Source organism: Narcine bancroftii, unplaced genomic scaffold, assembly GCF_036971445.1.
Source record: "Narcine bancroftii isolate sNarBan1 unplaced genomic scaffold, sNarBan1.hap1 Scaffold_89, whole genome shotgun sequence".
In the NCBI taxonomy this organism is placed as follows: domain Eukaryota; kingdom Metazoa; phylum Chordata; class Chondrichthyes; order Torpediniformes; family Narcinidae; genus Narcine; species Narcine bancroftii.
Window position 1 is genome coordinate 11,563 of NW_027212365.1, and position 25,395 is coordinate 36,957.

The 25,395-nt window shown below is 41.7% G+C and overlaps 1 long non-coding RNA gene across 2 annotated transcripts; it reads right to left on the reverse strand.

Annotated features, from left to right (window-relative positions):
• Positions 1-8,237: 8,237 nt before the first annotated feature.
• On the reverse strand, positions 8,238-25,086 carry LOC138751229 (uncharacterized). Of its 2 annotated transcripts, none has more exons than XR_011349770.1 (2): positions 25,048-25,086; positions 8,238-8,446 (listed from the first exon to the last, which is right to left on the reverse strand). It is a non-coding gene; the product is annotated as an uncharacterized lncRNA (long non-coding RNA). The 2 variants fall into 2 exon arrangements; XR_011349772.1 differs by lacking the exon at positions 25,048-25,086 and adding an exon at positions 18,349-18,737.
• Positions 25,087-25,395: the final 309 nt, after the last annotated feature.

The following is a 25,395-nucleotide window of genomic DNA, read 5'->3' on the forward strand; positions in this document are numbered from 1 at the left end:
TAAGTACACTGCACAAAATTAAATTTTTACTTGGGTTTAGTTCAACGGCACTTCAGTCTGCTTCATTATTGTTTCAGTCCCTCGTTTTGTGTTTTCTGCTATGCCCAGCCGTTTCGCCAAATAGGCATCCAACCTCTGTCTTCTCAGCTTGACCCAACATCTCCTCTGTAAACTTAAGCAAACCAAGGAGATCAAAGATAAAATTTTCACATTTGCATTTTCAAAAACAAAAATGGTGCTGTGATTTGCAGTTTCACATCATAAGTCCACTTGCTAAACTTGCAAGCAACTGCATCGCATCCTACAGCTGGAAAATTGCAAGAGAACTACTTGGTTAAAGCAAAGATTCCACCCAGCCACCCCATTAAAGGTCTCCAAGTTAACAACAGAGAGCAACCTGAAAGTTAAATACAAAGATCTCTATCAGGAAGATTAATGGGCTTTTAAAAAAAAATCATTTCCACTATTGAAAGAAAACTCCTCAGGGAACACCAGGCTCTTGTTGAACAATTTCTGTTGTATTCCTCAAAATGGTTTGAATCTTGATTTCAAGCAGTGTCATTTGGTTAGATTGTTGGTCTAGAACAAACCCTGCCCACACACTCCCTTAAATACCTGCAAAGTCCTGGTTCAGCTCTGCTGCATGCTAAAGCTCTCAGAGCTTTTCTGAAGAGATAGCGGACTTCAGATGCTGGTACGTTGAGTCACAAAAACACTAATGCTTCCCTGAACAACACACCTCTCTCTGAAAACCAACAAAAACCTTCCCGAGTGGTAATCATTCACCTTTTGAGCACCAAAATCTGGTGAACTTGATATATGTTAAATTCTGTGCACAGTATAAGAATGGCCTGCAAACAGTGGACTTGGAGGAATTAGAAGTGAGATTGGACTGTGAACCAAAGAACTTTTCTGAACTTACACACACATTACACACACGTGCACTTTGAATTAGAAGGGGGGTAAGTTAGATAAAGTAAGTTAAAGTAGTAAAATAGTGATAAGTTAAAGTCTTATCTGTTTTCATGTTTAAAGATAATTAAAATCAGCTTTTGTTTAAGTAACCATTTGTCTTGGTGAATATTTATTGCTGCTGGGTTTTGGGATCCTCTGGTCTTGTAACACAGCACCAAGCTTCAGAACAACCCCCATTCTTTAGGTTATAATAATATTCCATTAATGGGTCCCGGCATCTTTTCAAAGTTATTAATTGACTCTTCAATAATTTTTGTAAATATCAACAAGACATAATATCATTTCACTGTTGTGTCTGTATCGTAGGAGAATTCCCTTTCCGTTCGATCAGAATTAGAGTTTTGGGTGCTGTATTTGAGAAAAGATGTGCTGGTGTTGGAGAAGGTCCAACATTAGTGAGAAGGTTTAACAGTCAGGTTCAATGAACTGTGGCAGGTACTGTGACACCAGGTTTACAGTACTGAGAAGGTTTAAAAGTGATGTACGATAAACTGTGGCAGATACTGTGAAACTGGGTTCAGTGTGGGAAGAATGCTGAAGGTGATGTACAGTTAACTTTGACAGATACTGCTGACACCGGAATCAGTGCAGTGAAAAAGTTTAACAGTGATGTACAATAAATTCTGGCCTATACTGTGGTGAGTGTATGAGGAACAATTGTCGACTCTTTGACTGTACTAGTTGGAGTACAGAAGGATAAGGGAGACCTCAGAGGCATTTCAAATGCTGGAAGGCTTGGACAGAGTACATATGGCAAAGATGTTTCCCATGGTAGGAGATTCTAGAACAAGGGACATAATTTCAGAATAAAAGGGTGTCAATTTAAAACGGATGTGGAAAAATTGATTTTGTCAGTGGGTCGTGAACCTGTGGAACTGAGGTCATTGGGTGTATTTAAAGCAGAGATTGACAGGTAGTTGATTAGTCAAGGAATCACGGGTAATGGGGAGAGAGCTGGGCAGTGGGGGTGAGTGGAAGAATGGTGGAACAGACTCAATATGCCTACTTTTCCCCTATATCTTGTAATCTATATCCTGCGAAAGACCTAGACAACCCTCCTCTTGTATTCCATTTTCAGAAAACAGTCTGCATCATGAGTTTACGTCACGTGAACCCATTTCTGATTGAATCCCATATTACATGTGACACAAAACAAATTCTGCATTCAGAGGATTGCAGCTTCCTCATTTTAAAAATTGTTATCGAGCAGCTCAAATGAGATTTCTTGCTTCTTTTTGTGAAAGGGGAAAAATTGCCTTTAAAATGTATAAAATAGGAGAGAGAAAAGCAGAAGAATTTTTATACAAGTGGGAATTGAAATTAATGGTTGGTAATAAAGATACACCATTGTTGAAACATTTGATTAATATATGGAATAAAATAATTGATGAAATTGGTGGAAGTGGATGTACATCACCCAGAATGGCTTTGATTCGAAATCCTCGTCTCTTTTTCAAAGGATCATCAATTTCTGGATAGCTGGTTTCGTAAGAGGATTATAAATGTTGAAGATTGTTATGAAAGGGGTCAATTCATGTTATTTGAGCAACTGAGAAATAAATATCGTATAACTCATTGCAATCTTTTTGCTATTTCCAACTAATAGCATATTTGAAGGATAAGTTAGAACCAACCATGTTGTACTGAAATAGAAATTCCTTATAAAGAGGAATTGTTAAAAAGTTTACTTCTGTGATGTCCTCTTGATTACAAGTAGGAACTTTTAAATGAGGAGTTCATAAGTCGAGACAAACGTGGGAAATGTATCTGAATATTGTAATTGATTGGCAAATATTGGCAGATCCATACAAGTTTCTCAATGTATGATACCAATTAGTTCAGCATAATTGTTTTTACATCAGTCATGTAGCAGATGTCAGCAAGGATTTTATCTGAAAGCTGCACCTGGAGTCAGGTGACTCAGGCAGTTGGATTTGAAAAGCTCGACAGGAAGCTGATTTGGCAACAGAGATCATTTGATCCAGGGGAGTTGTATTAATTCACTTCAACTCAGCAGTCTGGAACTATTGACCAGAGTTCCACATTGCAGCAGTGAGGAAGGAATTCACAACTCGTTTTTCTTCTACAGTTACTTCTTCCACCAGAGAAATTGAATAGAATAAAATCAGAATTATCAGATCGATGTTTGAAGTGTGGTGAAGATGTAGCAACTTTATTGCATTCAACTTAGCTTTGTCCTAATGTGAGATCTTTTTGGGGAGAATTACAAATTTTTTGGAACAAGTTACAGAGTTGTTTATCCGCAAAATCCAACTCTATTTTTATTAGGAAATATTGAAGGAATAAGGCCCAAATTAAAACTAGTAATATATCAATTGAAATTTGTTAAATTAGCATTAGCAGGGATGTGGAAATGTATTGAACTTACTCGGAAATCAGATAAATTTTTAGGGATGCCAAGATGACATGCAAAATTTCAAAATTGTCTTCCTTTAGAAAAAATTACATATAGCTTGAGAAATATATACTCTATCCTTTTGCAAATTTGGCACATGAATATTCAAATATTAGGCTTCAATTTGTAATAATGCCCTTTCCATCCCTCCAGACATGTGAGATTCTCCTCTAAGATGTAAAATTTTTAATTAGGTGTGTTAGATTTCCTCGCCACCGCGAACTCTGTGGAAATAGAGGACTAGCACAGGGCACAAGAAAACATCAACATCTGAGAAGCAGAGGATTCAATACAGTGACCATGGAAGCAGACCAGTGAGGGGTTCTGCAGCTGAAGGACCCACATAGGTGACAGGCTGTTGGTAAATTGAGGAAAGGAATCTACGCAGGCTGTGGGCTTCTGGACAAAGAAGTCAAGGAACTTACACCACGCTGTGGATTGCTAAATACTGGTTGGAAATTGGCTAAAAGGGTGTCAGGTATCAGACCTGGGATAAGAGTGGGTCCTAATGGGTTCCTAATCATGTCAGAGGTTCAAAAGTGGAGCTCACATTGCCAATGACTTGGATTGGTCTGTGAGCATTGAAAGACAATCCACAGACCATCAGTGACTTGGCCCAGGATTCAGGATGGTGGAGGGGGGGAGCAGGAGAGTATGAATTTTTTTTGCTTCCTTCTCTGACCGCAAGAGGCATTTCAGGCAACTTCTGTCAATGGCGAATCTGTCTGTCTTACAGCAGGAAATCAAATCAATTTTGTATCATATGATACTTTTTAATTACATGACAGTAAATTGTCTCCTAAAATAGAGAGAGAGGTTCAAGTTTCAAACTATTACAAACTCCACTCACCAGAGCCAACTGGATTATACCTCTTCCCATGTTTTTTTTTGCAAGGACACCATTGATTTTATCACAACTCCTCTGCTGCATCTGTCCTGTGACAGATTATATATTTTATATTGTATGTAAATACGTTTTTGATGGACGGATTGTAGGAGTCATGTAGGTCACAAACAAACACTAACAATTCGCAAAACATCTCTTACTTAAAATGCAAGAGCTTTGCTGAGAGTGAGTCATTCAGGCGCCGAGAGCCTTTGCAAAAACAAAACAAGGAGACTGTTTTGCTAAATAATTTCAAAAGCAGGTGTAAATGGATTATTGTTTTTAAAGCAACAAATAAATGGACTCAGAAGTTTTCTGTTCTAAGAAGGTCATGTGCTTTTGCAAGCAGAGAAGAGTCACCAAATAGGCTTTTTTCTAAAAGATAAAGATGCAAACTGGCATCTTGTTGAAACCCGATTTTGAAGACGGGTTGTGAGTTCTCAGTTCAGCCTGTTGAAAAACCTTGTTCTACATACAAGAGGAAATGGCTGGCTAGAAATGGTGTTTCAACTGAAACAAAAGGAACTCAATGGTGTCCTGCAGAAGAGGTTATTATTTGGAAAACCCTGATAGTGAAAGTTTCTTTGGCAAGTCACCAAAGTGACTGATCAGAGGGAATCCGTTTTGTGTGTCCAATGAACAAGAAATCCCTCTCTGAAACCAACAAGGGCCTTCCTGGAGGGTAAACATTTACTTTTAAGCACCAGATCTTGGTGAAAAGTCATAAATGTTGAATTCTGTGCATAGCATAAGAATTGATAGACACCAGTGAATTTGTAGGAGTGTCAAAGCACTTTATACACTTTAAATACACCTGCATTTAGAATTAGGAGTTACATTAATAGTGATAAGTTTAAGGTTGATTGTTTTTTTGTTTAAAAAAAATAAAAATTTCATTTGTTTAAGTATCCATTTGTCTTGGTGATTTTCTATTGCTGCGAGGTTTTGGGGTCCTCTGGGCCTGTAACAGTCCCAAGATGAGGTCTTCTACTCCAGGACACCCAAAATGTCTTGTTTCTTCAATAAATGCAGATTCCCCCTTACTGTCATTGAAAAAGCCTGCACCTATATCTCCAATTCTCTTTCTGCCCTTACCCCACCTCCTCTTCGGCACTACAAGGACAGAATCTCACAGGTTTCTCACTTACTACCCAACAGCTGCCACATCTGACACATTATCTTTTAACACTTCCAACTTCAGCACCATCCTCTAACCTGCAACATCTAACCTGCTCCACTCATATCCTCTTTTCACAGGTGCACGTCTTTCTGTGACTCCCTCGACGGCACTACCCTCTCCACCCACCACCACCTGATGCACTCCCCATTGGAACTACAGAAATTGCCAAACTTGTCCCTACATCTCCTCTCACCTCCATCCAAGGCCACAATCAGACCTTCCAGTTGAGGCAGAGTTTCACATGAACCCCATCCATCCTAATTTCCTACATTTGGATGACTCAGTTGACCTCGATATCTGCAAGATCAAATACAGACTGGGTGAACACTCTGCTAAACACCTGGGCTCTGTGGATCTGTGAACACAAATGTTTCTAATTTAAGTCGCCACTCACCTCTGTCTGATTTCACTGTTTCCATCTCTTGATCTATTGCCCATTTCAATATATTTACTCCTTGAAGGCAGAAGACTTGACAGTGGTGTTTTCTCCATATAGTTTACCTTTGAACAACTGGCAAAATTAAGTGGCAGTTGTTGCAGAATGAATGAGGTTATTGTTCAAAATCTGCCTGTGATCGAACGTATTCTTGGACTGAATAGACATCTGGGCCAAATGGCTATTTAAAGACAATCTGTACATGATTGTACATCCTAAAGTACAATGACTACTTCTATCCACTAAAGATTGTTAAAGAGCAAGAATAGTCAATACAATCACATAAAATTCTTATCCACACAGCACACGTATTACTACACCAAACAATCACTCCTCCTTATTGGTCAGGAAGGGCCTACACTTCCCAAGGAGGCTGAGGAGGTCAAGGCCAACGCCTCTCATCCTGAGATTTTACAGGAGCGCAGTTGAGTCTCCTGTCTGGCTACACCTTTGGATGGTCTAGTAGCTGTAAAGCATCAGTCAGGAATGATGCAAAGAGTTGTGAGGATCACTGGGGTGTCCCTTCCTTCTGTAGATGACATTTACTGGGAGTGTTGTTCAAATAGGGCTCAAGGAACAGTAAAAAGACCATTTCCGTGCAGTGTACAACATCTTTAACCACGTCCATCATCAAAATCAGGACTGCCAGGCTGGGGAATAGCTTCTTCCCACAGGCTGTGAGATGGATGAAAAGTATCCTGTAAGTGCGATAATCACCCCAAATATTTATGTATTTAGCGGCTACTTCGATAGAGCTACTAAAGCAACACACACACACACACACACACACACACACACCAGGCTAGTCAACACAAGACTGCTTTATTCAGACTTTACAGGCTTCTTTAATTTACTGCATGTCCCGGGCTCCATGGGTCAAGGTGGAACATCATTATGAGTTTGCTGCCAATCCACAGGACCACAGGTTTAAATTAAGCCCTGAGAGTGTCCCACGCCTTTCAGCAGGAGAATCCATAGATCAATGTGCCATTCCTCAGCACACAGCACCACGCGTGGTCAGTCAATTAAATGAATGAGTTCCCAGCTGTCTGTCTTATGAATTCACGCACCTGCCAAAGAACCTTGCCCACTCGGCCCACAAGACAACTGCTACATCCCCCCCCCCCCCCAGAACCGTCACCAGAAACTAACCCGCTGTCTTGCTGACCATGGATCCGTTATTTTGCTGAAGGCAAAAACGAGTGGCTGGTGGTCTGTGAACACAGTGAAATGCCGACTCTCCAAAACAAATCAGAAGTGCCGTGTGCCTTGATACAATGCACGATATTTCATCTCCAATGGCCATCAATGTCGGCTAAAGAATGTGAGATGTTGGCAATGGCCCTCGATGTACTGTTTTGGAGGTATTGAAATTCGGAGAGATAATACCGGGAAATTCATTGAGCAGGACAGCGTAGGCATCTTTGTGCAGGGTCTGGACCCCGAGATGGGAAACTCTCCCTTTGCTGCAGACTAGTGGGTATGTTTGAAAAGTGGTAGCATGAACCAATTTCCTCCAATTCACGTCTACTAGCAAGTCATGGGACTTTAAAAAATTTGCACCCATAATGGGTTGTGCAATGGAAGCCAATACGCAATTCCAATGGAATGTCACACCTCCTATCCCAAACATGACCCGTCATGTGCCAAAGCAGGGAATTATCATCCCATTTGCTGTTTGAAGAGCCAGGTATTGTTATTGATGTGGTTTATATTTCAAAATAGGTTGGGTGGGAGCAAACGGACCTCAGCACTTGTGTCTACAAGAAACGTGTCGTCTTGAAGATAAAATAGGCCCGTTCTTGTACCAGCTGCCGAGGCCAATAATAGAAGCTGGTTTTTCGTTTCCTGCCTTTCTTCTGTAATAGGTACGTGGCAGGACACATTTATGGGCATTTTTCCCACAATGGCGATGGTAAAAACACCATTTTTGCCGCCCGTCAGCGTCTTCATCCTTCTTTGACTGAACTGCTCTTCGAGGGAGGCAGTGTGGGTAAAACTAAAATATAAGAAGGGTGAGGTTATTATTATAAGGGTATATTATAGGCCGCCAAATGGGAAGAGGGAACTAGAAGAGCAAATGTGCAAGGAAGTAGCTGAGATGCCCAATAGGAATAGGCTTGGGGAAAAAGAGACCCCCATTCAACGTTGTCTCATATCGACCAATTTATTTTTTAAATGTAGATTATAAGATAGTAGCTAATAGACTTGCAAAGTATTTGACACGTTTAATACGTTGATCTAGCAGGTTTCATTAAGAATATATTTTCTTCTGAAAATATTGCTTGACTGTTGACGTTGTTTGAATCAATCAGTGATAGTGGTATTAGATGCGGAAAAAGCCTTTGATCAAGTTGAAAGGTACTTTTTATTTAAAATATTTGAAAGGTTTAAGTTTGGACCTTTTTTACCTTTTTTGGGTTAAAGCCTTGTATAAAAATCCTTTGGCGAGTATGGTGACGAATGGACAAATTTCAGATATGTTTAATTTAACACGCTCCACAAGGCAATGTTGTCCTTTGTCGACATTGGTGATAGAACCGGTAGCCCAGGCTAAAAGATAAAATGATAAAATTAGTGGGATTAAAATAAATGAAGAGGAATGTAAGATTCATTTGTTTGCAGATGATGTACCAATATATTTAACAAATCCTCAGCAATCATTATGACATCTGCAAACCTGTTTGGTACAATATGGAAAAATGTCTGCTTATAAGGTTAATTGGGATAAGAGGTACATATTATCAATTACAGAGGAAGATTATACTGCTGGTAAACAGATTACACAGCTTAGATGGACTAAGAAAATTAAATATTTATGGCTATTGTTTGATGCGTCTTATCAATATTTGTGTACGTTGAACTATGTTTTACTAAAGACAAAAATTAAAGCTGATTTAATTAAATGAAAAGGTCTTCCTCTGACATAAATGACACATGTGAATTGTGTTAAAATGAATATTTTTCCTTGTATTCATATCTTTTTCAATCAATTCTATGTTCACTTCCAAACATATTTTTTTAAAGAGTTATGCAGCAATCAGAATATTTTTATAGAAAAGTATATTGACTAGAGTATTATTGCAAACATTGACAGGAAAATATGCTTTCGAGACTACAATGGTCTCATTTTCAGAATTATTTATTAAACTATTAGTTAATTATCAGTTAAAATTTATTAATATGATGTTAGATGTTAATCAATCTCCTCGCTGGGCTAAAGAGGCATTTGCACAGATTTCTCATTCTATTATACATCAATGTATATTTTGATGGACTCCTCATCCTTTGCATTATTATAATGTGCCAGTATTATGACACTTAAGTGATATTTGGAATAAAAGAAATCAGGAAATAGGAACTGGAGATAAGGTTTCATTATAAATTCCATTATATCAGGATAAATTCATATCCTTCTTGATGAATAATCTCAATATTTAAAGATTTGCCATTTGAAAGGTATTCAAGTGTTTGCAGATTGTTTTGAAGATGGGATATTTCTTTCTTTTGATAGGCTTGAGGAAAATTTGAGGTACCATTAAATTCTTTCTTTGCATATTTTAAAGTATGTGCTCCAGTAGTGAAGAATTTTTGGCAGGAATTGAAGATGCCTAAGTTAACTAAATTTAAAAATGTAATTGTAAATGGGGCAGAAAGGGATTTATTTCAGAAATGTATTCTTTGTTGCAAGAGAAAATGGCTAAACTGGATTTAGATAAATCAAAGATTTAACCTTAAAATTATCTGAGGAAGGATGGACTACTATGTGTGAAGATAGTGTGACTAAATTTGGTGGACTATAATTTTCAACATCAGCTGTATTAAAAGCCGGAAAAGTTAAATAGATATGGATTTAGTCATTCAGATTTGTGTATTCATTGTGGGACTCAAATTGGTACTTTTTTTTTCAATTCTGTCTGGTTGTGTGATAAAGTAAGTCTTTTTGGAGAAAAAAATTAAAGAGTTTAAGGCGGATTAATGAGAGACTACTTTAATGTTAGATCCACTGCTTTTTTTAAATAGTGTATATTACAACTTTAACAATGGGTTTAAGAATGGATAAATCTCAAATTGAATTTATTCGGTTCACATTAGTATTGGCTAGTGAATGTATTGTTATTACGTGGATAAATTATGTGGATTTAAATATGAATCGTTGGCATAAAGAAAGCTTGTATTTGTTAGGAAAAGATAACATAATTTTCATAATAATTTTTTTTATGTGAAGACATGGTCTAAAATTTACAGTCTTTTGCCTCTCTTCCTTCTTAAAGAGTGGAGTAACATTTACAATTTCCCAGTGCAGACTTGGCAGACAAGGATAGATGGACTTTAAACATGAACATGGTGAGTAATTAGTGAAGCTATTCATTCAGATATACTCCTCACAACAAGGTAATTCCAAAACACACAAGTTATAGGGTTCCACATGAGAGGCGAGGCCAATAGCCGCAGTGATCAAGACAAAGCAGAATCATACACACCATTACTACCAAGATTTACATGAGTAACATATCAGAGTCAATGCGATACTTTAAGATGAGTTACAGCACAGTAACAGACCCTTTAGGCCCACAAGCCTGTGCCTCCCAATTCACCTTCAACCACCCCCCCATACTTTTTGAACAGTGGGAAAAATCCAGAGCCCCCCCCACCCAACGATGGAAGTGCTCAAAAGGCTGTTAGCCTGAAATACTTAGCCGTAATTCATGTAGTGCCCAGAGGCTCTGTGAGAACTCAAACCAATGCTGACTCGAACTGAACCCCTCAATCTGTTGTAATAGTGCCCAGAACACCAAAAAATGGAATCCAATGATCCATGAAAGCCCAAACAATTGTCTCTGCAGAGATGCCGATGATAGGAATTCCATCCTGCCACCTGGTTGTCCTGTCCTCAAATGTGATCAGATAAGTACATTGCCGAGATGGCGGAAGTGGACCTTCCAAGCCACAAGGTGCACATGCTGGACATGGGAATCCAAAACAACAAATTCCCCCAGCTTGAATTTCATGTGCCTGGAGACTTTCGGGCGTTGATCCAGCAAGTGAGTCCTTGCCCATAATCCAACATTCTGTTTAACATGAAGCCAGGTAAGATGTTCCTTAACCAGTTTGATTGATGCTCTTCTACCAGGAAGAGATAGATTGTGAAGAGAAATCTCCTGCCTCATAGCCGCCCACACAAATGGCATAGTCCTTTCTGTTGGGGAAAAAAAATCACAGACCAACTCTTCACCCAATTCATCCAGGGTCACATCTTGAAGAAGGAGACTAGAGTTGATCTGGTTTCACAGGATGAAATCGGGATCAGTGTGCCGTGCATGAACCATGGCAGTGAAATCAATGGCAGTAGTTGAATGTAATGTCACACCTGGATAGGGCACCAGCCACAGCATTCGCCTTTACTCAGATGTGTTGTGTGTCCAATGAAAATTGTAGGATGAAGTCCAAGTGCTGAATCTCTCTGGGCAAGTGGAGATGTGTGCTTCTACTTGCAGTATGCAAAAGAGGCTGGTGGTCTGTACAAATGGTCAAAGGATGACCTTCCAATAAAAAGTTGAAATATTGATTTGGAGATTGGGATTCATGAGGGAATTACAAATAAACTTATTTCCAAATTGTATCTTCTACTTCAAGAGGTATCTCCAAATCCAGACTTGAATAAATAAAAAGATGGAAATTGGATTTGACAACTGAAATTGACCCATTTTGCTGGTCTGACATTTGTTGGGACAGTAATTAATGTTTTCAATAGATAAGTTAATTATAAACTTATTCATCGATTATACTTAATGCCACATCAATTAATTTATTCCAAATTTTTCAAATTTATGTTTTAGATGTGGCACAGAAATTGGTACGTTTATAGATTCTCTCTGGTTATGTCTCAAGGTGACATCATTTTGGAAAGATGTGAGCAATTTTTTGGAACAAATTATAATCATGTTTCCCATCAACACCTGAGCTTTTACTTTTGGGAAATGTAAATGATTTAGAAGCCTAATTCAAGTTCTCAAAATACCAATTAAGTATTTTTTAAAGTCACATTTGCAGTGGCCAGGAGTTGAAAAGCAAATCCATGGAAATCTGAATCCCATCTTAAAATTGATTGTGGGGAAATGCAAAATTGTATTCCCTTAGCAAAATTGATGTTTTATATTAGAAATGGTTATGATACATACATCAAAATATGCAAACCATATTTAGATATGTGTTTTGATATCTAATGTTTTCACTTCCCCACCCCACCACCACTTTTCTTTAATCTTAATGGTTGAACCTTATCATGTTGGTTTAATTCTACTATATCAAATTTCCGGCCTTTCCTTTTGGGAGGGAATAGTTATCACAGGAGCTTTGCACCTAGATCTGTATTTTTTTCTTTTATACTTTTTCTCTCTTCTCACTTTTATGTACAGTACAACCATTTATTTTTTATTCTATTTTGATCATTGAACGTATCATTTGGATATGATTCTATTATTATATTGAACTGTATACAAAACTATAAATATATATTTTTTAAAACAGAAACGTTTCACTGCGAGATAGATAGCTAAGAGTTCTTGCCCACATGTACTATACTTTGCCTGAGCCGGTGACCGCTTGGCTGGAAAAAAAGCATCTCCCAAAGATAATGTCTTTTTGAAGCAGACATCATATCCTTTGAGTTGTTCAGCAAGAGGTCATAGAGATGCTGCGACATTCACCAGGGAACAGTAATAAAAATTCCTCATACCTAAAACCATCACAACTGGCCAAATGTAATGGGGGAGGAAATTCTCAATTTCATGCACTTTCCATTCATCCGGCAAAATACCATGTGGCATAACTCGAGCTCCCAAAAATACAAGATCAGAAACACCAGAAACACTTTCCTGGGATTGATCACGATGCCACATTCCTCAAGCCTCGGAAACAATGAGATAAGGTGGCTCTTGTGCTCCTCTTCATCCACACTTACAACCAGAATCTCCTCGATCAACACAAGCACCAAAAAAACCCAAGGCCAGTGAGTTCATGGTCCATGAACCACTGGAATGTCTGAGCTGCATTCCATAGACCGAATGGTATTCTCAGAAATTCAAACATGCCGAACGGAACCATCACTGCTGTCTTCGTGACATCCGAAGACTCAAATGGAATCTAATAGTAAGCACTTTCTAGATCTATTTTGGCAAATGCACATTTGCCAAGGAGGTTTGCTGAGAAGTCTTCTAAATTTGGAATATTGTTTCAGTCAGGCACGGTGGAATTGTTCAGGGGACGATCATCTCTGCAAGGCCGCCAATCCCTAGTATTTTTCAGAACCATATGCAACCGTGAAGCCCAGCAGCTGTCAGATCTGTGGGCTACGCCCAACTCTTGCCAATCCAATCTTGCAATTTTAAGATAATCTGGGGGTTTTACGAGCCTGCGTCTCAGACCCTGCCTTTAAATGGTGGCTTATTGCATGTCCGTACACTATTACAATGGGATCACGAATCACTTGAGCAAGGCTCGGAAAGGGCAGGAGTCAGGTTGAAGGCTTGTCAGGCAGCAGATGGCATTGGAAGGACAACAAATGCAGCTCACTTGCATTCGAGAGCTGCAGTCCACACAACGTTTTTTCAAATACATCACTGAAAGATGTGACAAGAAATCCACTCCCAAAATGGAATTTGCCACATTTACAACTGAAAACACACCCAAAATGATTGCAAGACTGATATGAAATGTGAGTGACCTCTGGCCATGTATGATTAAGAGAATTATTTGTAGCTGAAAGAACACATGACATATTAGAAAGTCCATGTTCTTCAGGGGTTGGTGGGACCGGCACTGATCCAAAGTGACAGACAGGTTTGGAATTTTACAGAGAGATGCCAAACTAATAACCTACTCTAACAACTGCCGAGTATTTTTCCATTTTCCCAGTTGCCTTCAATAATCTCTCTCAAATGAGAACAAGCTTCCAAGACAAAGGAACAGAACCAGGCCACCAAGCCCATTGAGTCTGCTCCGTAAACACTAAGCTACTCGACACTCCTTCCAATTTCTAGACTTTTCCATATATCCCTTCATGCTCTCACGATGAGATACTTGTATATTTCTTGTTTAAATACTCCCAGTGATCTGACTTCCACTGTTGTATGAGGCAGTAAGTTCCACAGCTCCATGACCCTCTGGCAAAAGAAGTTCTTCCCAATCTCTGTTTTGGATGGATAACCTCTCATTTTCTTGTCCTCGATTCACCCACCAAGGGAACCATCTTACCCGCATCCACCCTATCTAAACCTTTCAAAATACAAAATGCCTCCTTGAGATTTCTTCTTTAATTTCCTGTACTCCAATGAATACAACCCAAGAGCTGTCACACACTCCTCGTACGTTATCCTTTGCATTCTGGGAATCATCCTAGTCATTCTCCTCTGCACCCTCTCCAACAACATCACATCCTTTCTCAGATAGGGGGCCCAAAACTGCACATGGTACTCAAAATGAGGTCTCACCAGTGCCCCATAGAGCCTCATCAACACCTCTTTACTCTTGTACACCATTCCTCTTGAAATGAATGCCAACATAGCATTCGCTTTCTTCATGACCAATTTCACCTGGTTATTAACTTTTAGGCTTCCTTGCACAAGGACACCCAGGTCCCTTTGCACATCCAAGATCTGAATTTTCATCCCATCCAAATAGTATGCTTCCTGTTTATTTCCACTGCCAAAATGTACAACTGTACATTTCTCGGTGTTAAATCTCATCTGCCATCATTTTGCCCAGTTTCCTAATCTGTTTATACCCTTCTGCATCTTTACGGTTTCTACACTTCCCACTCTGTCCCCTATCTTGGTGACCTCCGCAAATTTGGCCACAAAACCATTTAAACCACAATCTAAATCATTAATTTCTTTTTCCTTGGAATATATCTATCCTGCATTCCTTTTATTACGGCCACATGCCATTCCAGAATCGATCATTACTGAACCTGAACATGTTTATTGTGATGAACATCTTCTAATAAATGTTCTGGGTTTAATCTTTTAAAATCTTGTTGTGGTTCCTCTTCATCCCCTCTTTGGAAGCTGAATTCACAAAATTTTCCAAATATTTTTTCAGCAATAATTCTGTGGTACAGAGGATTACTCATCTTTCCTAGAGGTTAAAAGTTCCATTTTGATTTTCTTGTCTCAACTGAACATTGTACAAGGTGAAGGCTGATTAAAATGGATTCAGTGATGATGGCCTTCAAACTTTGCATTATTGCTGTGGCTACACATCTTGAATGATAAAATGGTGTTTCTACTGGGAATTAACTCATGGAAATGTTCTAAATACATTCATTGGAGTTAGGCTTCTGTGACAAGTTTACTGCCCATCGGCAACTATCCTTGAAAAGAGATGAATCATCACCCAACAGAGCAGCCCAGGAATAGGCCATTTGGTGAACAATATCTGTGGTGACCATGATGCTCATTTAAATTAATCCCATCTGTCAGCACATGGTCCAAACACATCACCCATTCCCTCTTGTTCATGTGCCCAACCAAATGCCTCTTAAATCGTGGTGATTTCACCATTATCTTGGCAGCGTATGCCAAACCCCCAATGCACTGTGCAAAACCCTGTCTCACTTTCCTCTCTCATGTTCAATATAGGTATTGTAGTATTTTTACATCTCCCACAGGGGTGGGGGAAGAAGAAATCTACCTTCTCCAGGACTAAAATAATTGGATAAATTTCAACCAGGTCATCTCTCAGCCTCAAATACTCCAAATTTGTCCAACCTCTCCTTAGACCCAATGCTCTAAACCAAGCAACCCCCTGATAAACTCCTTTTGTCATGCAGCAACTAGAAATGCAGAAAACACTCGAAATGTGGCCTAACCACATTTATACTTCATGCCCTGCTCAATGAAGAATACTTCCTTTAACACCCTCCACTTGTGTTGCCTCTTTCAAGGAGCTCGCGCTTGGACCCCAAGATCCCTCTTTGCAACAGTATGACAAGTTCTCTCAAAGTGCAAGACACTTGTCCAGATTAAACTCCATCTGCCATTTCTCTGCCCACATTTATAAGTCATCTGGTTTGGAAGAGAGAATACAAGGGGAACTGGGTGAATCAACAGGAGTGAGAGTGAAACCTGGGGAGGGGAAGGGTGGTGGGCAGGGGTGGTGGGAAGGGTGGTGACCTAGGACAGGGAGGAATGTGTGGAGAGAGATTAGCAAACCAGAATGACAGGATGAAAGCAGTCCCTGGTAAAAGCAGAAAGGGGGAGGGGAAGATGTGACTCCAGCGTGTCGTAGGTGGCAGAAATGATAAAGTGACTGGGGATTGCATGTGGTAATTAGGAATCCGTAATTATTTGAAAGATATTACTGCAAAATATATCAACAATGAGTAGGAAAGTAGCTTCAGTCTATTCTCCCTCTCAGAAAGAATTAGTTATAAACAAAACAATCTTCAGCACAGCCAGGGGCAAAAGGGCTCTTAATTTAGTCTTACAATCAACAGACTTTGAAGTTACCCACCGTAAATGACTCAAAATTCAATTCTCAATTCACTGGTGGAAGTATAAGAGCCAGTGGCTTGCCTAATCAGATTAGCCTTATTCTGAGCATCCATATCGACTTCCACGCCATCAAATGCAACCCCAGTTGTTGATCCCCAATATTTTCTATCCTTACCCACTTTGCGACCACACCTACCTGAAACTGGAACAAACAACAACTAATTTTTCCATGTATAAATCATATGCAAAATAATTTACCCACATTTTCACATCACTGTAGCCACTGAGAGATAACTTCTGCCCATCAGGAAACTGCACCAGCCACTACAGGGTGCTATTTACCTTGGTGTTACTGACTCTTTTCCAGTGTTACTTTCAATCATAATGACATACTCAACATGCACAATATTTCTTTTCTTACTGACCACAACTATAAAGCATTGAGTAAAAATGAGAAAAGCTCAAGTCAACCAGGAGATACAAACTCCTGACCGCAATGTTGAGGTGCACATTTGCTACATTATTGAAGTCTCACACAGCTTACAACAGATATTCAAAGTGAAGCAATAACAGAAATAACAGAATATTACAGCACGGTACAAGCCCTTTGGCCCACGATGTTGTGTTGATCTAGATATTCCTAACAAAAGAATAATACACTGTAGCAGCTACTATGGTAGATGCTACTTCTTTTCTTTTGCTTGGCTTTGCGGACGAAGATTTATGGAGGGGGTAAAAAGTCCACGTCAGCTGCAGGCTCGTTTGTGGCTGACAAGTCCGATGCGGGACAGGCAGACACGGTTGCAGCGGCTGCAGGGGAAAATTGGTTGGTTGGGGTTGGGTGTTAGGTTTTTCCTCCTTTGCCTTTTGTCAGTGAGATGGGCTCTGCGGTCTTCTTCAAAGGAGGTTGCTGCCCGTCAAACTGTGAGGCGCCAAGATGCACGGTTTGAGGCGATATCAGCCCACTGGCGGTGGTCAATGTGGCAGGCACCAAGAGATTTCTTTAGGCAGTCCTTGTACCTTTTCTTTGGTGCTCCTCTGTCACGGTGGCCAGTGGAGAGCTCGCCATATAACACGATCTTGGGAAGGTCCCAAGAAAGTAGATGCTACTAAATAAAGGCAAACACATACAAAGGTAGTCAACTCAATACTGCTTTATTGCAGACATACACAGACCTTTTGTTCCCTGCCTGTAAATTAGCTCGTTAGTGAATACCTTCCGGTCCACAGGATCAGCAGGTTAAGGCTACGAGCCATGAGTGCCCCACGCCTTTAGGCAGGGGCCTTCATCTGATCCACTCACTGTACTTTGCCTCCCAGCACTGTTAGCCCACGATGTGTGAGATAAGTCTGTGCACTGACGGTGGCAGTTCGTAATACCGTACTGTGCGCCCGCTTCAACCCTGTTTTTCTTTCACCCATGTATGCCTGTCGAAGAGTCTCTTAAATGCTCTTTATGTTATTGTAATGGATAAATATATTTGGAGAAGTTGGTAATATTTGGGATTTTGGTAAGATTGAGTGTAGGTTACATAAATACACACACACATTTTAAAACAGATCTTATTTGAAAGACTGAAGAAATATTGAAGATCTCTGGAGAATGTTATTCACATTCACAAGTAGGTGTTTATCGAACTGATGTCATAAAATGAATGACCATTGTTTGGAAATGGAGCCGGATGACTTAAAGTACCTTTCTGCGGGGTGCTTTGAGGAAAATCACTCCTGGGTTTTGTTTATATAGCAGCTTGAGCAGAAGAAATTAGTTCTGTTGTGAGCAATGAACTCTGTGGTAGCGAGAAGAAAGAAGTTACCATCTGGAAAACCCTGACGGGGCAAGTTTCATCAGCGAGACATTGAGGTGAATAATGGTGGTACCTCAGATGTGGAAATCCTGGAACAACAAATCTCTCTCTAAAAACCCTACAAGAACCGTCCTGATTGGTAAACATTTACCTTTCAAGCACCAAAACCTGGTGAAGTTTGTACATGTTCAATTCTGTGCACAGCAGAAGATTTCCATGCATCCAGAGAACTTGGAAGAAGGAGAAGTGAGATTGAAATGTGAACCAAAGAACTTTTCTTAAATTTATACACATTACAAACATGTGCACTAAGAATTAGAAGGGGGTTAATTTGGGTTAGTTAAGTATAGAGTTAAATTAAAATTTCATTCTATTTTCATGTTTAAATTTGATTAAAAATAACTTGTTTTAAAAACCACTTGTCTGGGTGAATGTCTATTGCTACTGGTTTTGGGATCCTTTGGGCTCGAAACAATATCTGCTTGGGTAATGACATTGGGCCTGTTTAAAATAGGAAATGGCTTCTACCAGCAGGAGTTTCTATTTGAGGGAAATATTGATAGGTGGCTGGTCACATACGTTTCCCAAAAATTAATACCCTCTCCCTCCCTAAACCACATTCAGCCCCATGACATCTTTCTACGTTGCATTACTGGGACCACCAAGGACCTGATCCATTTCCCATCTCTCCTTGCAATGCCAATATGGCAGCTGCCATTAAGAACTGACAAATCACATTTTAATTCAGCAAGCAAGATGAAAATCATCCTGACGTCCTGCTTAAAAACAAGGGTCAACAAACCTTCCTAATTTTGTCACTTCATTTTTATTTGGATTCCCATGGGGCATTAGTAAAAAATGTCCCATCCATTGGCTCACCAAATTATGAGTAAAATCATGATCCCTGTTCATGAAAACCCATAACATTCAATGTTACACAGATAATCTAGGAAGAATTCTGTAATAAAGTTGAATGAAACATTGAAAGAATTTCCCCCTTATAAACGCTGAGATTATGGTGCGCCAAGAGACCAGGTGAGCAAAAAGAGGTCAAATCACTGCCACACTCGGATAGTCCAAGATGGCACGGACTCCCCTTCACTGATGAGAAGGAGCCCACTCCTAGCACCATGTATGGGCTGAGGAGCCCTACACTTCCACGTAGCGGCAGCCAGCTGGAGAGTGACAACACGACACAATGACATAAAGCTGGAAGTCGGGAAGTACGTCACCAGAAGTGGGTGGGCCAGCGAGCACACATGGGGAGTTTAAAACAGTATGTGGTAGCACTTCCACAGCGGATGCTACAAGGTGATAACTTCTTACTTGCTGCAACCAAACAGGTCTGCAAGATACACCAACCTAAATAGAAAACATGACCAGAAATTCAAGAGATCATAAATTCAAAAGGATTGGTGAAATATAACCATATAACTATTTACAGAGCGGAAACAGGCCATGTTGGCCTTTCGAGTCCGCACTTGTTCACTGATTTTGTGCACCCTCTTCAGGCATTGGTCCTGGTAGATCTTCATTCAATAACGATGGACGAATTCCTTCTTCAGCTCCCTGAGCAGCGCTCTCTCTTACTCTGTATTGTTAACACCAAAGTCCCTATATTTTTCAAGGCATTCGGACGTAACTGAGAAACATGACATTTTAGACACATGGTACGTCAGGATCAGAAGGGTTGGAGCATTATTGTTCAGGTGACACAACTTTAAAAAATAACATCTAACTTTATGAAGAATGTGATGCTACAACAGGAAAAAGGAATGGAATCAGACACATTCTATGAGCATTGGGAAGCAAAGAACATTGGATTGGTTTTCCATCCCTTCCTAAGCGACTCAATGACCCCGACAGGTCCTCCCCGACCTGCGACCGTAGTACCACGTCGGGGGAGGGTGGGTCCACGATGGTCGCAAGTCAAGGTTTTGACCGCGTGCGAGGAGATCTGAAGTCTTAGAGCCTATTTTTAAAATCAAATGATTTGACAAATGAGAACAGAGACACAGGACACGTCAAACCCAAAATGTGTGGATTGACTTTGTGACTCAGTGTCTGGGGGTCCATGGGCTGGGGGCAGCCATCTTAATTTCAGTGCACATGCGCGAGTCCTCGGTTGGTCCTTGCGCAAAAGGTTCACTCATTGGCCGTCCGTTGGCACATGCGTATCAGCCGCACATGGTCGAACCGAACACCAAGTCGCGAACCCACCACGCATGCGCCAATCTCCTTCTTACCCCCTTGCCCACCCCCTCCCTCTGGGCAGCTCCCAGCCTCGCCCTGTCGGCACCATCAGGCCCTGCACCGACGCCTCGGCTCTGGAGCCTGGCGGGCTGCAGGACCGTGTGGCTGAGGAAGGTCCCGACGCCGCCACTAACTTCTTCCATTTTGCGCTCGCGGCGACGCGACAGACTCCGATCAGGCGATGCTGCCGCCAACGTCCCGCCTCCTCACAACAAGAGCCAATCAACCCGCGAACCCGCCCATCAATCCAACCTGACTCAGCGTCCAATCCAATAGCAGCCTCACCGAATCAACCCATTGGCTCGCACAATTGATGCAACCAATCAGCGAGCGAGCGAACACACAGACGCACCCAATCAGCATCGCAAGACAGAAAGCAGAGCCAGAGGAAGGAGCAGCAAACCATTTGGCCCATCAACTTACAACTACCCCAACAACTCAATCAAATCCTTGGGAAACACGGGATCACTTTGTCCTGGCTCCAAGATTCCTCTGATCTCAAGGAATACATTGTACCCCAACTGCAAGGGAGACTATTTATTATCAATCTTTTCCTTCATATTTATTACCACTTACAATTTAATGCCTGTTACTTTTTTCAAAGTATCTGCATCTAAGTTTGATGCATATTATCCCGCTACGAATGGATATGGCAATAAACTCATCACAAGTCCATGGATCCCAATTTCAAATGAACCTTCAACAGGGAAGAGAATTCCAATGATATTACATTTTCATTGAAGACATTTCTTCAAGTCCAAGCAGCCGATCGGTTATTGGGAAATTGTGACACTTGGTGTTCGGCTTCTTTGCATTATCCTCTCTCGATCCAAGCTACCGTGTCCTCTCATAATGTTGTCAGGTCATCTCCCTCGTTCCCAACGACAAAGAGATCCATATTCAAACTTTCCTCCTATCACCCGCTTAAAACAAACCAGAAACAAGTCTGACGATCTTTGCTGCACTTCTCACGCTTTAGGTAAGGAAACCATACATGTGACTCCCGATGTAAATGAGGAAGACCATTTGATGTTTAATTGGAGCATGCGCGCTACTGTGAAGGGTGGAAAGAAGGACACACACTCAAGAAATCAAAGTCAAAGACTCCTTTATTACACTGGCAGCTCTACTTCTATTCTCTCCCCGCTACTGTCAACTAGAGTGTTGTCACATCCGTGTCGGCCTCCAATTGGTCAGTGTTCCCATCCTTGTTGATTCCTGCTGTGTGGGTTCGCCCCTGGGACGAACGTTGTTGGTCCCCATTGACTCTGCGTGGTCACCACATTCATCGGCCATCTTGTGTACAGGGTGGCATCCCAGTTAACATGATCCCCCACCACCCCAGAACCAGTGATTGGAGCACTGTTCGCTGCTTTTGGTCACCTATATCTGCATTGTTGGGGCTGAGTGGAGACCAGTTTGCTAATGTCCAGATGTGGTGGCTTGAGGTGTTCAATGGTGAAAGTCTTCACAGTTACCGTGAAGTGTGGAATGAACGATACACACCCAAGAAGTCAAAGTCGAAGAATGGTTTGTTGAACAGGAATCTCTTGTATACCCTCCCGCTGCTGACGACAGGACTTAAGAGACGTCAGCACTGGCCTAGGATTGGTGGGTGTTCCCGCCATTGCTCATTGCTTCCCGCTGTGCAGGATGTCACCTGGGATGAAGTTTGTTGGTTCCCGCGTGATCTTCGCAGTCACCGGGTTCGTCAGGCATCTTGTGTACTGGGTTGCGTCCCGGTTAGCGGGAGGCAACAACCATATATTATGGAAGAATGTGGAGCCCATATTTACAAAGGGTGGGTGTGAATATTCCCTTTCTCCTTTAGGCCTCAGTTTATGAAAAGGGACAATAAAGTAATCAATGCTCCCGTTGGTGGTCCCTTGTACTCATTTTTCTTCTTTTCCTTTTAGCAAGGGGATGGAGGGGGCAATGGGGGTGGTCTATGGGGAGATTTCTTTCTTCTTTCTTTTAACTATGCCACATGTATTTGTATTTGATTTGTTTCATTATTAAGTATGTGAATTCTTTGGAACCAGACTGTTGGAACACCTTTTCCAATTTCCAAATTTGTTTCCAGCTCTTCTATTTCTGACATGTATTTCTTCTTCATCCCTTTTGTATGTGATATTGTTTGTCCCCATAATATACAAAACTAGTGGGCGAGGAGGCACAGTTTGACTTCCAGAATAACTTTATCTGGTCACTAATATCCTTGCCAAAATCTGGTTTTTGAAGATGGGTGGGGTTCAAAGGCCATCTCTGTGAATTAGTTGTTTTTTTTCTGGCATCAAGATAGACAGGGTCAAAGGTTCAAGATAAGTATTCGCACGAATGTTCTCCGAATTTGCTGTGTTGATAACAAAGAAAGGCCAATCCGAGTCGAGGAATAATGGGGGGATTGGCCTCCACACATCTATCAAATTTCAATCTTTCAGAAAATCCAAGGTAGTTTTGGCTGCTTTTATTTGGGATATTGTCGAGGTTGACTTGTCCAGAACAGGATCCAGCAAAAACTAAAGTCACCCCTCCAAGTATATTTTGTCGTTCCCCCGATACCCTGAGAAAAATATCCTGAATAAAGAATCATCACTGTTAGGTGGAGGGAAATTTAAAAGTATCCAGGATTCTGAGTAAATCTGACCATCAACTAATACATCTCAGCCTTGTGGATCAATCATCGTCTCTCAAAGTGTTGTTATTGATCGCCCTGGCCTTGGAGTGAAAGAATGACGATGATGCCTGTCCTACCGATTCTTTCCTCAGTTTCTTATGCTCCTGTGTGGGAAGATGGATTTCTTATAGAAAGGCAATATCAATTTGCAGGTTTTTTTCCTGTCAGATGGACTGGCCACTGACTTCACCAGCAGGCCTCGAAGTGACCCCGCCATTTTCATCACCATGAGACACCTCGATCTATTCTGGAGGTTTCCATTTCTATTCCTTACCGTGTTTGCTTTCAGATTTACTTTTTATGTCATTCTGCTGATCCAAGTTCTTTCCTTCTTTATTTGTAAGTATTTGGACTCCTTTTTCTTGGCAGCCAGCCCCAAGAATAGTTTTCTCCACAGATGTTGGAATTTGCTCAATAGCTGAATCTAGTTGCTTCGACTTTGGTCTGTGGTCCATACTGCAGCTGTCTGACCATAAGTGGGGTTGAGGGTGTTTAAAAGATGTAAAATGTATGTGTTTGGAGAGCCCCTGGGCCAGCGTCCGTCTCACTTCACTACATCATGTGACCCTCACGAGGAGATTTTGATGAAGGTTTGCTTGGATGGGAATTTGTGGAGGTACACCACCGGCCTACTGCAGGGGGAATCTTCTGTACCTGTAAGGGGACTGGACAACACCTGGCCGGCTGTCAATCAGTCGGCCTGAATGGATCAAGCCCCACCCAATCGGGTGTCAATCACCCTATGGGATATAAGCCTGCGCCAGCTTCCCAAAGCTCACTCAGAGTTACTACAGCTACAGCCAGCCTGGCTCTGTGGAAGTCTTTGTGATTTAAAGCTTGTTGTGCAGTCTTGTGTGTGTCTGATTCTGGCTAACAGCGCACCACAATTTAATCCACAAAATTTTCCCATGGCTGCCATGGAAAAACTCCTGAGTGCAGGGAGCCTTGAAGTCGTCCCAGAAGCCCAGACATGCTTCGAGATCTGGCAGCACGCGGTCGAGGCAATCATCGAGGCACACGCAGGCGGCATCCTGGACTCAAATCGGAAGAGGCTGGACCTACTCCGGTCAAAGCTGGGTCCCCATGACTTCCAGGCACCAAAGGCTGCCCCACGTACAAGAGCACAATGGACACTCTCAAGAAATTGTACAAGCACCCCACGAATGTGGTCTGTGCAAGATACCTCCTCAGCTCCCAAGCCCAGCAACCCGGGGAGATGGCTGAGTCTTACCTGGGACACATGCGAGAGTTGGCCTGACTGTGTCTGGCTGAACCCGGGGAAGGCTGATCCGGGACCCATTTATCTGAGGGCTACACTCGAGGGCCATCCAGCAGAAGCTGCTGGAAGATAATATCTACACCCTAACTAAGACAGTGGAAGTGGTCCGAACCCTGGAAACCTCAGCCCTGCACATCGAAGCATTCGATTCCAGGTTCCCCCAGGCTCCCTCATGGCCTTCTCACACTGCAGCTGCAGCCCTAGACCGAGCTGGGGAGGAGAATGTCGCTGCGGCAGGTGTCTCTCAAAACCAGCCAACAGCTCAGCGGCCCTCTATGACCTCCCTGCTACAACTTCTGCCTTCCCTGACTACAAAGGTGCAGCATCCGGCTCCGCCAGCGACGATTGCCGTGTGTGCCCTGAGCACCTGGACCAGCCCCCGCCCCAGACAGTGACGCTTGGCGACAACTACAGCGATGTCATTTCAAGCTCATGGTGTGACGTCACTTCTGGCTGATGTAATGACGTCGATGCCACCATCTGCAATGACGTCACTTCTCCCGGCACAATGAACATGAGTGGGGAAGGAGGACAGCCACACAGCGGGCCCCCACGTGCTGATGCCAGATTGGGTCAGGCAGTGGACGACACGGAGGGCTCCTGACAATGATGAGAATGACGTAGTCAACACAGGTGATTACCAGGCCGCTCTGCCGATGCTCTCCATGCCTCTGTCTGCCATCGGCTGCCGCACGCTGCATCCTTCAGCCAAGGACAACGCCATCTGGGCGTACATCCCCATCTCCAGGCAGTTATGGGGCGCGCAGGACCTCCTTGACCACCAGGAGCCGCTTCAGCCCTGGGGAACAAACATATTTATTTATGAATATTTTCAAAAATATACTTATTAAATGTTTCAATATCATAATATATGAAACTTTTTCTTACAAACAATAAACAAAAGCCAAAAGATCCCTCCCTCCCTTCTTCCAAACAAATGAATCCGCTCACCATCAAAGTTTATATATCTTTAAAATATATAGTATCCA